The 16,457-nt window shown below is 35.9% G+C and overlaps 1 long non-coding RNA gene across 1 annotated transcript; it reads right to left on the bottom strand.

Annotated features, from left to right (window-relative positions):
• Nucleotides 1–4,740: 4,740 nt before the first annotated feature.
• On the bottom strand, nt 4,741–11,572 carry LOC141394620 (uncharacterized). The gene is made up of 3 exons (XR_012410463.1): nt 11,173–11,572; nt 11,041–11,110; nt 4,741–5,149 (listed from the first exon to the last, which is right to left on the bottom strand). It is a non-coding gene; the product is annotated as an uncharacterized lncRNA (long non-coding RNA).
• Between the last annotated feature and the right edge of the window lie 4,885 nt (nt 11,573–16,457).

Raw genomic sequence — 16,457 nt, 5'->3', positions numbered from 1 at the left:
TTAACAGAAAACCTATAAATATATATATAAAACAAATAAAAACCAACAAAAATACTACACTAAGCAAAACATACAAACTATTACAAATTATAAAAAAATTGAAATCACCAAAAAAAGAAACCCATCATTAAAGGAAAAAATCAAATTCTAAACCACAACCCAAATTCAAAACGAAAAATTGAAAATATTCAAAAAAACACCCCTCGTATTTCTAACTCAACCAAGACAGTCTATGACAACATTGTATTATACCTTAAAAATAAAACAGCAAGAACAACAAAACAAAATAAAAAATATAAATCCCTTTAAAAATCCTGATTAAAAATTAGGCCCAAAATAAATTAAAAAAAAAAAAACAAAAACATTTTTGAAATAGCAATGTATTTTATAAGTTTAAATTAAACAAGAAAAAATAAGAAATTAATGAAACCAACAATAAAAACACATTGAAAATTTAAAATTAATAACAAGTTGTATAGAATAATAAAACAAACAAACAAACATCTGCTTCTCGTACATACCGTGAAAGCAGAAAAACATAAAACCAAAATAAAAATTCAAATAAAACCAATGTTGCACTTAATAAAACAAAAGAAAATTAAAAAAATGAATTCAATTAAAAATTAAAAATTCCCATAAAGCAAAATTAAAACTAACATACCTACCTTATCCCTTCCTGGCTATTCCTGTACATCTATCCTCATCTAATTCTTTGTATTTTTTCAGTTGATGGTGGTTAACAACTAAATGCAAATTGTCAATAATAATTAAAACAAAAAGAAAAGTTTAAAGCAACGGCAAAAAAGTAACCAAAAAGCAAATACCTCCAATTTAAATATTACATTAGCCACCATCATTTATTATGACAAGGAGTTTTTAAAGCGTTTACATGGTAGCTCAACTTGTATTATTAGCTCTCTCTCTCGCTCATATATTCACATCATTAACCACGCTTCAAGGAATTTGAAATTTCTGTAACTTCGAGAGAAAGCAAATACGAAATTTGAGCAACATATTTTCTACTTTGACAAAAGATTAACATAAAAAAAACTAAAAAAAGAAATTCCATACTTTCCCTTTTCCCCTCCACCTCCTCACCACTAACTCATTGAAAACAAAATTTTGATTGCCTAATTCTAATTATTATACATACAACATACATAAATATAATTTACCAAAAGAACATCCGAACAAAAATAAAAAATATTAACAACAACAACAAATATTAAATTATAAAGAAATTAAATAAAATTAAAAACAAAAAAAAACTGTATTAATTTAAATAACTAAAACAAAACCGAATAAACCAAAACAAAAACATTTAAATGAATTAAGTTATAATTAATAATTTAAAAGAAACAAAAGAAAAACAAAAAAAATGAAAATGTTATTATACTTATTATTAAATGATGACAACAACAAAAAATTGAAAATAAAAATAAATTAAATAAAAAAATTTTATTTAGATTAATATTTTCAAATGGAGTTTTATTTCCAAGATGAACAATGGGGATATCTAGTCTACTGTGGACAGAAGACCTTCTAAATGGACATAAGATATATGGACATAAGACCTTCTAACTAGGCGTTTACACCAGGCAGTTTGTCTTCAAATACAACTCTGATTTACTAACACATACATTCATTTGTCGTTTGTCTCCCAGCTGTCCATCAATTTTTCACAAACAGTAAGGAAGACAAATTTTTGGCATTTTTGTAAAAATAGGTGAAATAATAATTGAAATGTGTTGAAAACAAAAGAACATGGACATAAACAAAATATGTGAACGGAAAATAAAAAGAAATCGACGATTTTCATTCAAAATTTTAAAACTGTTTTTGCAGTTGTCGGGACGCCTACGTCACATAGGCAAGTTGTGGGATTTTGACAATCAATACATGAACTCAAATGTCCTGTCATTTGTAAACGCAGGGTAAAGGTCTTCTATGGACAGAAGACCTTATAAAGGTCTTCTATCGACAGAAGAAGTTCTAAAAGTCTTCTTTAGACATAAAACCTGTCCATGGGTCTTCTATGGACAGAAGATCTTCTAAAGTTCCTCAATGGACAGAAGACCTTCTAAAAGTCTACTTTGTACTTCAGACTTGTCCATTGGTCTTCTATATACAGAAATCCATCCAAATACCTTCTATGGACAGAAAACATTCTAACGGTCTTCTATGGACACAATACCTTCTAAAAGTCTACTTTGGACATTAAACCTCTACATGGGTATTCTATGATCTGAAGAACTTCTAAAGGTCTTCTATGCACAGAAACGCTTCCAAAGTATACCATAGGTCTTCGACGGACAGAAAACCCTCCCAATGGACTTCTACGGGCATAAGATCTTCTAAAGTTTTTCTATGGACATACGACCTTCTAAATGTCTTAAATGAACACAAAAACCTTCCAAGGGCCTTTTATGGACATAAGACCTTCTAAATGTCTTCAATGAACAGAAAACATTCCAAAAGCTTTCCATGGACATACAACCTTCTAAAGGTCTTCAATGAATCTTCTATTGAAATAATCATTTATGGATAGAGAACACTCTAAAAGTCTACTTTGGACATAAGGCCTGTTCATGGGTATTCTATGGGCAGACAACTTTCCTAGGGTTCTATGAACATAATACCTTCTAAAGTTCTTCCACCGACAGAAATCCTTCGAAAGTCCTTCTATACATACAAGTCTTTCAAGCGGTCCTCTACAGACAGAAGACCTTTTAAATGTCTTCTATGGACATATCGACTCCTCCAAACAATAGTATGCTAAGTCGACTTAGCATGTTTTCAAGTTCTTTACATTTTTATATTTAACGTCCTTTAACTTAAATTCTGTCAAATTTTGATAATGATCGGACAATCCGAACAGAAGTTATAAACAAATATTTACTTAGCATAGTACTGAAGGTCAAAGAAATTTCCAAACTTTTAGAGCTTGTCCTGCAAAACTCGCTTTTCAGAATTAGCAAACTATTATTTTGAGGTATCGAACATCCTTTAACTTAAATTCTATCTAATTTTGGTAATGATCGGTCAATCCGAACAGAAGTTATAAACAAATATTGACTTAGCATAGTACTGAAGTTCAAAAAAATTTCCAAACTTTGAGAGCTTCTCCTGCAAAACTCACTTTTTAGACTTAGCATACTACTATTTGGAGGTGTCGATATGACCTTCTAAAAGAATTCTAGAAACCGAATACATCTAAAGATCTTCTATGAACCAAATACTTTCTAAAATCTCCTGTGGACAGAAAACCTTAAAAAGGCCTGCTATGGCCAGGAAACTTTCTCAATGCCTTTTATGTAAAAATGGTCATTTTTAAATGGTAGTTTTAAAACATTCTAATGGCCTCGACACATAGGAAGTATGGCATTCTTGCTGAAGTCGTATCTGATAAAAGGCTAAAGACCAATTTAGACCTAATAAAAAGATTTCAGAATCACTTTTGAATTAGGTCAAACTTGGTCTTTAGTCATTTACCAGATATGACTTAAGCAAGAATTCCATGCTTCTTATGTGTAGAGGTCGTAAAGGTCTTTTATGGTCAGAAAATATTCTAAAGGTCTTCTATGGTCCAAAGACTTTCTAAAATCCTTCTTTGGAAATAAGGCCTTTTATGGTCCTTCTATGGAAATTATAACTTCTGAAGGTCTTTATTCTAAAATCCTTCTTTGGAAATAAGGCCTTTTATGGTCCTTCTATGGACATTAGAACTTCTGAAGGTCTTTATGGACAGAAGTTCTGCTAAAGGATCCAATCAACACCGTTTACACGAATGGAATCCATAAGCCTTCTGCACAATTACGGGAGATGCTTTGGAGTGGACTGTATAAATTCTATGTAATTTTAGCGGGGCACTCCTATAATTGTAAGCTTTGTGTGGATGCAATTAAAAATTGGTGACTCCGATTTGAATTTGAATTAACGATGCGGTTTCTTTATTAATATGTTGATGCTTATGCTTCTATGCAACAAGTGAAAAACAAGGCATTTTTATTTTATTTCAGACATTTTGGTTTGTTAAGTATAACGTGGAACAAATGGGATCGAAAAAAAAGAAGTACATGAGTGAAAGCTTATTGATGTAAATTTAAGATACTTAACAGTTCTACTGCAGTTCTGTTAGTGTGGATTGTAAATTCAAGTGATAATTTATTAAGTTCGTTAAATTCAAATATTTAATAACTAATTGTTGAACAGAGTTCAACATGCCGGCCCGTTTTGTTGAAGTTTTATTTAGTATTGGCAGCCTCCGGATATGATCCAACCAAAGGCGCTACTCTGGGCAATGGGCATGTTGGAAGAGGTTTGTATAAGACCAGCCTTCAAAATCTTCGGGATTTGGTCATTGGCAATCACGATTTCAACGTTGACGGGATTGAAGAAATGAGGGTCGGCCAAATCGGTTAGATGATTATAAAGGGCTTGAAGATTCTTATCTTTGGTGGATTCTGGTAAAGCTGTATTCAGCTGACTACGAACTTCTCCAGTGACGTGAATCTTGACGGCTTGGTCATGGAATGACTGCAGATTTATGGCTGTGAACGTTCGCCCGGCTTTCTGTGTTATTTTAAGTTGTAGTCGTTCAACTAGTTTAGCGGATATCAACGTTTGTGCTGCGCCCGAATTCAGTATTAATCTGACCTTATCGCAACCTTCCGCAGTCAAAACCTTTGCGAGTGCGGTTGGCAAGAAAACGTGGACCTTCGCCCGGCAGCTCAAGCGATCGCTCACGTTGGATTTTGGCCTGCTATGTTGGGTTTTTTTTGTTTCGGTCGGCGTAGACGATTTACGAACTGGAGATGTTGTACGATGAGGAGGACGACTTTTCCTTTTTGGCGAAGATTCGGGCTCTAAACTGGAGTCATGAGACTTTGATTTTCTCGTCACAACGTTTTTAGATTTTGCGTCGGAATCTATGTGCAGAAGAGTATTGTGTGATTTGTGACAAACTATACATGTTTTTCTGCTGGGACACCATTCTCTTTTGTGGGCGGTGCACAAACAATTGAAACAAAATCCCTTTTGTTTGGCTATGTTTCTTCGTTTGATAACGTCCATGGCTTGGAAAGTTGGACAGGATCGAATAAAATGTCTCTCGTGACATATGCGACATTTAGGCAAAGGAGATGTAGTGCTGAAAACGTAAGATAGTGTTAAAAGTGTGAGCATAGGGAGAGAAAATTAACAGTTTGGGAGAATGCAAAGTTTGACCAGGGGGCGAACAATGATTCCGTTCTGCGTGCGAATTTCGGCTACGCGAACTCTGGAATCTTTACCCATAAACACTTTTATGACTCTACCAAGTCGCCATTCTGTCGGGGGAAGGTTATCTTCTTGTATAACAACGAAGTCGTTAGGTGCTAAATTTCGCTGGGCTTGCTTCCATTTGTATCGTCGTTGAAGCGTAGTGATATATTCATTCTTCCAGCGTTTAGCAAAGTTCAATTGAATGGCTTTCAAGCGTTGCCATCGATTTAGGAGGGATAAATTGTCCGTAAATTGTTCAGGAATAGCAACGAGAGGAGCCCCTCGTAGTAAGTGACCAGGAGTGAGTGGAATTAGCTCGTTAGGTTCCTCCGTTAGAGGAGACAACGGCCTAGAGTTCAGAATACTCTCAATTCTCACCAATAGTGTGGAAAATTCTTCATATGTGTATTTTGTATTGCCTGCTACCTTTTTCAAATGAGTCTTCATGCTTTTAACAGCGGCTTCCCACAAGCCACCCATATGTGGAGCATGTGGCGGTATAAAGTGCCAAGTAAAACCATGTAAATTATATTTGGAAACGATATGTTGTTCAGCAGATCGAAGGAAAGTTCTGTATTCCTTGGCGAGAGAACGGTTTGCGCCCACAAAATTAGTTCCATTGTCGGAAAATACTTGGCTGGGAAGACCTCTTCGGCCTACGAATCGACTAAAAGTTGCAAGAAAGGCTTCATGGGACAAGTCAGAACACACTTCCAAGTGAATTGCTCTTGTTGATAGGCAGACGAAAATTGATGCGTAACCTTTGTGGAGTTTTGCATTTCGTAGACAGGATGTTTTAAGATCGAACGGCCCCGCAAAATCGAGTCCAGTATTGGTGAATGGGAGGGAAAAGGTGCAACGTTCGATTGGTAATGGGGCCATGATTTGGTGTTGGGTGCGATGTTTGTATATAGTACAAGTTCGGCAGTTGCGTATACAGGATCGAACGGCGTTTTTGAGACGGATGACGAAAAATTCCTGTCGAATTGCTCGTAACATTACTTGATGTTCAGCGTGAAGTAGAATTGTGTGAGTGTAGTCAATAAACAGTTTGCAAAATCGAGACTTTTCAGGAAGGATTATTGGATGTCTTTCATTGAAACTCTCGTCAGTGTTGACTAAGCGACCGTTTGCGCGAAGTAATTTGGCTTCGTCGAGCACAGGATTCAGCGTTAATAATCTGCTTTTTCTTGGTATCGGTTGGTTAGATTCTAACGCCATATACTCCCAGGGATAGTGTGCAATTTGTGCCAATCGAATAAAATGATATTTTACGAATGAGATTTCTTGAGAGAGTACAACGTGATCCTGTAACCCGGGAATAGTGTTTCTACGACATCCATTTATGAACCGAAATACATATGCAAAGACTCGGAGAGCTCGGGCTAATGATGAAAAATCTTCCAGGAGTATGTCACCAACAACTTGGGTGTGTAAGGAAATTACCTTTTTCTCTAGTTCTGGTTCTTTGTTTGTCTTGGATTGTGGCCAATGTTCTGGTTCTTTGGCTAACCAATTTGGGCCATGCCACCAAATCTTACTTCCTTTAAGTTCTTCCGCTGTACATCCTCTAGTGCCAAGATCAGCAGGATTATCTTCAGAAGCAACATGTCTCCAGTTGGCGTTTCCCACATTGTCAAGTATTTCGGAAACTTTATTTGCAACGAAAGTCTTCCAATGGAAAGGTGGTTTACTGATCCACGATAAGGTTATTGTGGAATCAGTCCATAAATAGATTTCGGGTGATGAAATTTCCAGATTTTGGCAAACAGATTTTATGAGTTTTGACAACATGGCGGCTCCACAGAGCTCTAGCCTAGGGAGGCTCAAGGTTTTCAGAGGAGCAACTTTGCTTTTTGAAACAAGTAGGTTTGTGTGTGTAACCTGATCTGACGATGTAGATCTGATATATAAACAGGCACAATACGCTTTTTCAGAAGCATCACAATATCCGTGTATCTGAATTTGATTTTCAGGACAGAAATTAATCCAACGTGGAATTTTAATTTTCTCGATATCCGAAAATTTAGAGATGAAAACATTCCATTTTTCCAGCGAATGTGGGGTTAACTCTTCGTCCCAATTCGTGCCATCAATCCAAAGTTGTTGCATTAGTACTTTCGCAACAACGATAATGGGTGTCAACCATCCGGCAGGATCAAACAATTTCGCAACAATTGACAAAACCTTCCGTTTTGTCACGGAATCAGTGGGTAAATCGAAATGTGCCACTTTGTAAAAAAAATGATCGGAAATGGCATTCCATTGAATACCCAAAGTCTTTGTTTCACTAACATCTTCAAGGCGTAAGAAATCTTCGCTAAGAAGATCCTCCCGGGGCAGATGTAAAAGTATTTGAGGATGATTTGATGTGATCTTTTTCAAAGGGAAACCACCGGAATGTAACAAATCAATCACCTCATGTAAATACGACTTTGCTTCGGTTAGTGAATGAGCACCGGATAAGATGTCATCCACGTAAATTTGACTCTTGAGAATCTGCGATGCTGTTGGATGCGAGTCTTTACAATCATCACTTAATTGAAGCAAAGTTCGTATCGCCAGGTATGGTGCACAATTTACCCCAAATGTGACTGTTTTCAAGCAATAATCTTCAACTTTTTCTAAAGGAGAAGATCGAAACAAAATTCGTTGAAATTGTTGATCGTTTTCATGAACGAATATTTGGCGGTACATTTTTTGGATGTCGCCATTGAAAACATATTTGAAGAATCTCCAACGTAAAATAACGTTCATTAGTTCATTTTGCAGTGTGGGTCCAGTGTATAGAATATCATTCAATGATAATCCACTAGCAGTTCTTTTGGATGCATTGAATACGACCCTAACTTTAGTGGAAGTCCTCTCAGGTTTTACTACAGCGTGATGGGGCAGGTAATATGAGAGGAAATGTGAATTTTGAACAATTTCGGTATTTGTGGTCGATTTCATATGACCCAACGTTAGGTATTCCGCAAGTACATTATTGTATTCTATTGCAAGTTCAGGGTTCTTTTCCAATGTTTTTTCCATTCTTAAGAACTGACCCATAGCGGCGGGCCGAGAAGACCCAAGGTATTGGTCAAGTTGTAAATTTTGTTTGAACGGCAGTCTTACGACATATCTACCATCGGTTCTTCGGGTAACAGTGTTCATGTAAAATTCTTCGCACCATATATCAGATTCGGACAAGGTCTTCTCGTTATTTATGTTTTCAACTTCCCAGAATTTTTTCAGTTCTTCATTCAGTGGATCAATTGTTGCCGTCCAAGAGGCAAATGAGACAACAGAGTTAGAAGTGGGTTTACCACTTATTATCCACCCCAATTCAGTACTTTGGGCCAAAAGATCACCAGAAACATTCTTTTCTAAACCTGGCTTTATTATTCTTGGTAGAACGTCGCTACCGATGAGCATGTCAATGGGAGCAGGTTTGAAAAAGTTTGGATCAGCCAGTTTTAATTTCTGTAAGTTGGTGAAATCGTATATTGCAGTTGGAGAAGCAGACATTAAGTGGTTAAGACTGGTTACTACGATGGCGGTGGTAGTCAACTTGAAATCAGATTGTCTAGATTTCAGAGTGATTTGACAACTTTTAGAAGAATTCTCAAGGACAGTACCACCAAGTCCAGAAATCATTGTGAATGATTTCTTGGTTGGAATATCAAAACGATTTATAATGCGACTTGATATGAAGGATTCTTGTGAACCTTGATCAATGAAGGCGCGAATGGTAAATAATAGCCCTTGATGCTCAATGTCAATCAACGCAGTTGGCAAAACAGTTCTCTCTCCTGATTGAGAGAAATTAGATTGGGTATTTAGAAATTGCGAGTAAGCGGCAGCTGACGTAGTCGGCTGTTCATCATAGTATGTTTCAACATGGTAAGCGGAGGCGGATTTTTGAGGTTGCCATCTTTGGTTGGGTCGAGGACCCGCGGTTGTTGAAACAGGAGTCTTATTATTACTCTCATCAGGGTGAAGCAGAGTATGGTGTGATTGACGACATTTTTGGCAACGATGTTCACTTTTACATTTGTTAGAAATATGACCGTAAGAGAGACAGTTCTCACAGACTTTGTTTTCATAGACGAATTTTCTTTTGTCTGAAAGTGACCAGGAGTGGAATCTGAAACAATTTCTTAACGGATGGTTTTGCTTGCATACTTTACATGTTTTCTGAAAAGCTTCGTTGGAAGCGGAAGTATTGTACGAAGCCACCTTCTGAGAACTGGGGGAGTGTGAATTTTGCTTTCTTATATCGGAAACCGACTCTATCATATTGAGACGCTTTGTAATGAAATCGTCTAATTGGTCCCATGAGGGCATCTCTTTATTATTTGAAAGGGAACTTTCCCAGGCAGTCAGTGTATCCTCAGGTAACTTGGAAGAGACCCAGTAAACTAATATTGGATCCCATGAGATCACCGAAATGTTATACGTGCGAAGCACAGACAGGCAATTGTTGATGGTATATTGGAGATTCCTCAAGGATTTCTCTTTCTCCGAAGAAACGTGGTCAATTTCAAAGATCTTTCTTAACTGATGATTTATCAAAATTCGCTTATTTTCAAAGCGTTGACGTAACGCTTCCCATGCCAAATCGAAATTGCTATCAGTGAGGGGAAATCTTTTTACAATCTTATTGGCTTCGCCTCTTGTTTTTGCCCGTAAGTGAAACAGTTTTTGGGCAGGTGACAACTGTTCATGTTTAATGTAAATAGCGGTGAACATGTCCCTGAAACTTGGCCACTTATCGTAGCCGCCATTGAATAATTCAGTGTCACAGGGCGGTAACTTTAATGAATACCCGGAGCTAGAATTCGAAACCTTTCCTTCTTTAGTCTTGGCCTCAGAGTTAAGAAGTTTCTGTTGCTCAATATTAATTAGATCGAGTATTGATGACTTGCACTCCTTATATGTGCGACAACATTCTGTGAACTTCCCATGGATTTCTCCCCTAGCATCTTTCGTTAAAGCGGGATCAGTAGATGTCATTTCATTTTCGTACACGTTAACAAGTTGACGCCAACGTCTTTCCAAGTCATCAAGTTCAACTTGTAAACTGGACCCCGTATGATCTTGAAGCGGAATCAGACTGAATTCAGCGCAAAACGTGATCACTTGGTCGGAAAAGAAAATGAATTTCTGAGGAGCCAGGGTACTGTTATTTTCAGTGGTCATAATGAGTTACAGTTGATACAGTTGTAAGTTGACCTAAACACTCCCAATTGTTTTTTTTTTCAATCAACTGAAGATTTTACTAATGTTAGAATAATATTCCTTCCGGAATATTTCAAATTAGAAACCTGCAAGGTGTAAAAACACAATTTGAAAAAGGGGAAAAAATGTTTAACGAAAATTCTTCACAATTTTCTACTAATATTTGGTGTAGTGACTTTTTACCCAAATACTGTGAAAACTTTACGAAGATATTACAAAAGAGAATGCAAGGAAACTGCACCAAAGTATTGAGCAAAACGTATTATTACAAAATAGGAAAAACACAAGATTCCCCCCGAAAATTTAACACTGTCAGTTCACTAATGGCAATTATGTCTGAGAAATACGGAAGCAGTTGAAATGTATGAGCTAAATCTCATAAAGGCGAGCAAGAACTCAATTTGTGAAATTTTTCAAATTTATCACAAAACGTTGTAATCGATAATCTACTGTTAAGAATCTGAAAATCTTAAATATTCTTCTTTAAATGTAAAAATTTGCATTGAGGTATCAACTGAAATAAGTTAGTAATGAAGTGTTGTGTTGTCGACTTACAGTGTAATTTCAGGAACTGATTACTGTTTTTGCCTTTACTGATGAATATCCAGAGATGAAACGATGTTCCCTTGATTGAATTTAGGAATCAAACATTTAATGATGAAATGATTTATACTCATTTACACGTACCTTGTATATCTCTCTTTGTACCGTAATCACACTCTTTGAGGTTTTTTTTGAAGCTTGCAATGTGAACGATTATAACTTCTCAAAAACTATAGATGCTTTCAAGTAATTTTCTGTTTGTTTAAACAATTTATGTATGGTTGCAAATCTCTTATTTCTAAACGTTGGACCCTTGTTTACGTGCATGTGTGACTGTGTGTGGAGATTTAAGAGAAATCTTTTTTGACGATTATTGTGAATGATAGGTGATGTGAATAATCTTCACTAATTTTTTGTGATGCCAACGATATGTTTCCAGCGATTTGCTCTTTTACTTTAAGAAATTTATTTCCGACCGGTGATGTAATGTTGTTTCTTTCAGGTTGTCAGACCGAACAACATTAAAAGAGACTACTCCGGATTTATGATAGCTCATAATAGTCGTAGATTCTGATTTTGGACTGTTCTGGTTTTCCTTTTTTTTTCGATCTCTTTATTTATCTATTATGACTGCGACCTAGCTTTTCTGGATAATGACTTTGATGGATTCTTTCTCTCCTCCTTTCCTTTTGTGAGAGGGAATTTTGCTGTTTTCGATTTTATTTTTTGTAGCGGTTTGCTTGTGGTAGAGGTTGTCGAAGTATTCAAAAAAGGAAGGGGAGAATGGAAAACAGCCCACTAATAAATTTCTAATAAATAGCTTGCTGCAGTACGATGCACACAAACGAAGTTGTTGTCGTCGTTTGTTTTTGGTTAGCTAACCCAATACTGTCCACTGTGGGAAACCTTAATTATTTGTTTGAAGGCTCCAACTGTATTTTGGTTTTCCTTTGACTCTTATGAACGTTTTGCTTGTAAAGACCGATGACAAACATGAACTAGGTGAAAAGTGTCACTCATCGAACGAGTTGTTGGTATTATCAACTTGTTGACATAAAAAGGGAAAATGCTAACGTCTTTTAAACCAAGAGCAATTGATGTAATTATAGTTTTCGATGGCTTCGGTAACTGTTTGGGATATTATTTTAATAGCACACACGTACACGGATATAGATGTTAGCAGCAACCTGTTTTTGTTGAACTTATAATACTTGTGTTTAGCTGAGTGCAACAATAAATAATACTGAATCATTAAATGCTGAATTCATGAAAAAATTTAGCTCCTTAGGCTTGACAGAATTAGAAGAAACATAACTTTGTCATTGTTTCGCAAATAGACAACACACAACACCGAAATCATTTAACTGAATATAAACCTTGGTTTTTTGTTTTATTTTTTTTGTAAATTGTGTGATTCCTGGTGGACGATATTTTTATGAAACTTGGACAAGTGGTATGTTGGGAAGCTGGTAGATGTCTTCAACCAGCAGTCACCAATTCACCTTTTTGATTTGCTTTGTTGTGAAAATTTGCAACAACTTGTACTAATTGTTATTTTGGAAATTGCAAAGCAAAAGGTTTGGTTTTTATAGAGAACAAAGTACCAATATAGATCACCCAAAGCTACTTTCCTTTTTTTGATCAATTTTGTTTTTTGTGTTTAGTAAAATATAACATTTTTCGTGGCATTGCTTCTTTTAATTACGGGCACAAATTGTATTGTTTTGATAATTCAGCTCATTGCTTGCTGGATGGTGTCTGTTTACTCTTCACAATTTTCTTGCAAAAGAGAATAAAACTACCTTGCTTCTGAAAAGGTATTTGCTGGAAGATTCTTGCTGGAAAGTAAACAGACAGAGCTAATGTCCCATTTATTTGCCAGCCGTTATTCTTCGCTCTTCTTTTGCTTGCACTTTCGGTTTTAGTAAAATTGTTTTTATGAAAAAATTAGACCCATCGGGTTATTCTCCTATCTGAAGATTTGACAATTAAATTCCCCTGGACCTACTAAATCCAGTGTTATGTGACAAATGTTCGATAAATTTCCAAAAAAAATCAAATTTTCTGTAACTTCTTCTCGACCTCGAATACTGTGTGTTCAAAAAATTCTGTAGAGCCATCAAATTTAGATTCGAAGGAATCAAGAATTTTGTATATTTTGAGAAATGTTTGCCGTGAAAATAGTACGAGAAATGTTTCCCTCTTGCCAAGTTTACTAAATCCTTAAAGAAAAATGCGCTGCAAAGTGCGCCTCTTCCAACTTGTTTTATTTTATGACGAGCAAATAATTTTTAGCAAATATTTCTTCTCTGTTTCTTCTTCTTCCTCGTGTTTTGGGTATGGAATTCTAATGGTTTTGTCTCCCTTTTATGCTCGTTTTTAATAAGAATTTCCGAAGCATATGATTTGCTGTTGTTTACTTTTTAGGTTTCTGTTTGAATTCTGTAACCCTTATTATTTTATTTCACAGTTTTTAATCCAGCAAAAAAAAAGAAAAAACAAAAAAATTGCTTTCGCCCTTTTCTATTCTTTGCGGTTTATTTATTTTTTGCTTCGTTTTCTTTTTCTCGTTTTCTCCTAGCTAGAATTTTTTTTTAACTTGTCTCCTTGTTATCCCCACATGCACACACACACACACGAACGCGGGTATGCAGCAGCATAGATCTATTATTTTGCCGGTAGTTTGGCCTTCGACGATCAACCATAGACTGTCTGTTGATACTTTTATTTTCTTGCAAACCACCTGCTTTCGTGTTTGTTTAGGGGTAGTTCGTTGGACTTCTTGCGTGTGTTCTAGGTAGTGGAGATTTATTGATTGGAGACTTATATGTACTCAGTGACGTTGTTAGTAAGAGTAACGTAGTGGCTAGATTCTCTTAGAGGAGATCTGCATGTACTCTGTTGATTTTTCTGAGGGACGATTTTAGACACACACTTGCAGGTTTGCCAGTTTTTGTCAGTGTTATTTCTATGTTAAGAGAAATGCATCAGGAGAACACTACAGTGTGTGATTTTGTTATTTATTTTTTTTTTTTTTTCTTTTTTCGGATAAGTTCTTTTTGAGGAGAACTTAAGTTTGTGTTAAAACAAGAGCATGGACTTTGTTCATGAAGAAGCAAACGAAGGGAAGGAGTGAAAACAACGTTGCTGATGAGTTTTGATGTTGGTTGTTGTTGTTCTGCTCTGGCGGTATTATGTGTATATGTGTAATGTAGGGGAATTAGACTTGTTCGCACAAAAAAATGTAATAATGAAGAGATTTGTTTTAGGAAATCTCTTGCATTTCTGTATATCAATAACCTCTTGCAAAAAAGGTATTTGAAGAGATTGGTACTTTTATTGCGTAACTTGATTTGAAGCGGTCAATGTTACGACATTGATTATGTAGCGGGTAGAATTTCTCTACTTATAAATCGCTCATTTAATAAGAGACTCTGGGACTTGGACAGAAGCTTTTTGCGTATTTATGTTCGGAAACAAATATGTGCATGAATTCAGCGTTTGAATTCACACCGCAATCAATGTCAAACAAGCGAAACCCTAAATGCTCACACCTTTAATAGTATCTTACTAACCTTTTATCCATGGTATAGGCTTCCAAGAAAATCCAAAAGTTTTGCGGTGGACGTAATCCAAGAAAAAAATTCACTTCTTTGATTCCTTGCTGGCTCGAGTGGACCATGCACAATTACGGGAGATGCTTTGGAGTGGACTGTATAAATTCTATGTAATTTTAGCGGGGCACTCCTATAATTGTAAGCTTTGTGTGGATGCAATTAAAAATTGGTGACTCCGATTTGAATTTGAATTAACGATGCGGTTTCTTTATTAATATGTTGATGCTTATGCTTCTATGCAACAAGTGAAAAACAAGGCATTTTTATTTTATTTCAGACATTTTGGTTTGTTAAGTATAACGTGGAACAAATGGGATCGAAAAAAAAGAAGTACATGAGTGAAAGCTTATTGATGTAAATTTAAGATACTTAACAGTTCTACTGCAGTTCTGTTAGTGTGGATTGTAAATTCAAGTGATAATTCATTAAGTTCGTTAAATTCAAATATTTAATAACTAATTGTTGAACAGAGTTCAACACCTTCATAAATTACAAGAACACCACTAGGGCTGGAGTCTTTGAAACGTTGTATGAGCATTGTATTGGAGACCGCAAAGTAAAAAGACTTTACTTAACTACACTTTTGAGAGGAAGCTTCTTTAAGGGGTAGAAATAAATATTATATTATTGTAGTGATGATAATAAAGACTACCTGTTATTAATATTTCAAAACCGATCCGAGAAGTGGCCTTAATCGAACATAAGCGCTAAAGTGTTAAACCTTTGTGGAGAAGGTTGCGGAGGGAATGGGCCACATAGTCTATATTGGAACTTGATCTAAGTTTAGAAGCCACTACTTGATAACTTTGCCCACCAGCCATTATAATAGAATCCTTTCTCACAAAACAAAATATCATAGTAATCAGGACCACAAGCACTACCATTGATGAAGATTTTAAAATGAGCACTAAGCTATACCCTACGCCACTATAGTTTATACCCTACGGCAGTATATTGGGAGGGTATTATCGCAATAATGGTCGTAGACCTATTCTTATATATGTATACGAAAATGAATGTCTCGACGAGCTGAGTCGATCTAGCTATGTGTGTTCGTCCGTCTGTCTATCTAAACTTTGTAATCACGCTACAGGTCGCAATTTTGATTGGATCGTCATGAAATTTTGGCGGTTGATGGGGGTAGAGGGAGAGAGAGGAAGAATCCTACTGATTTTGGAGTTGAGCAAAAAAAAAGCGGAATGGGAATTCAACGTTTTGTTTTTATGAGAATATCTCCGCTTCTATTATGGCTATTCCAAAAGCAAAACCTGTCAATGAAAGAAGACAATATTATATTTACAATGATACAAAAGCGTAGGTGGCCACACAACGGAGATATCACAATATCCCTTAATCCAATCAAAATTTCCATTTTTGGGATTTCATTTAGGGACTTTCCAAAAGTAAAGCCTGGTAATGAAAATAGAAAACCTCACCCTTACAATGAAGCAAAGTAGTTTGGCGGAGATATCGCAATAGTCTGTAATATTTCCAATTTGTCCATTATTTGTATTTGCATTGTAATGACGAAGTTCCAGAAACTTGACCAGGAAAAAACTATTCTAAATCTCTCTATATGATTCAAGCTGTTTTGCGTTGCAGGTCATATGGTACATGTAGACGTATGATCAACGGTATGTGACTATTTTATGATGTATACGCAGTGACGTACATTTGTTTAACTTCCCTGTAGGAAATGAATCTATACTGACTTACTACTGACATTGTCAACAGTACTACTGACAAACTGTAGACAACTAATGTAATTTCCTATAGACATTTTGTATGAACGTGTCATTCGAAAGTCAGTAC

Source organism: Musca autumnalis, unplaced genomic scaffold, assembly GCF_047663935.1.
Source record: "Musca autumnalis isolate F117 unplaced genomic scaffold, ASM4766393v1 scaffold_2, whole genome shotgun sequence".
In the NCBI taxonomy this organism is placed as follows: Eukaryota; Metazoa; Arthropoda; class Insecta; order Diptera; family Muscidae; genus Musca; species Musca autumnalis.
Note: the sequence above shows the minus strand (reverse complement) of the source record. Positions and strands in the feature narration are given on the sequence as shown.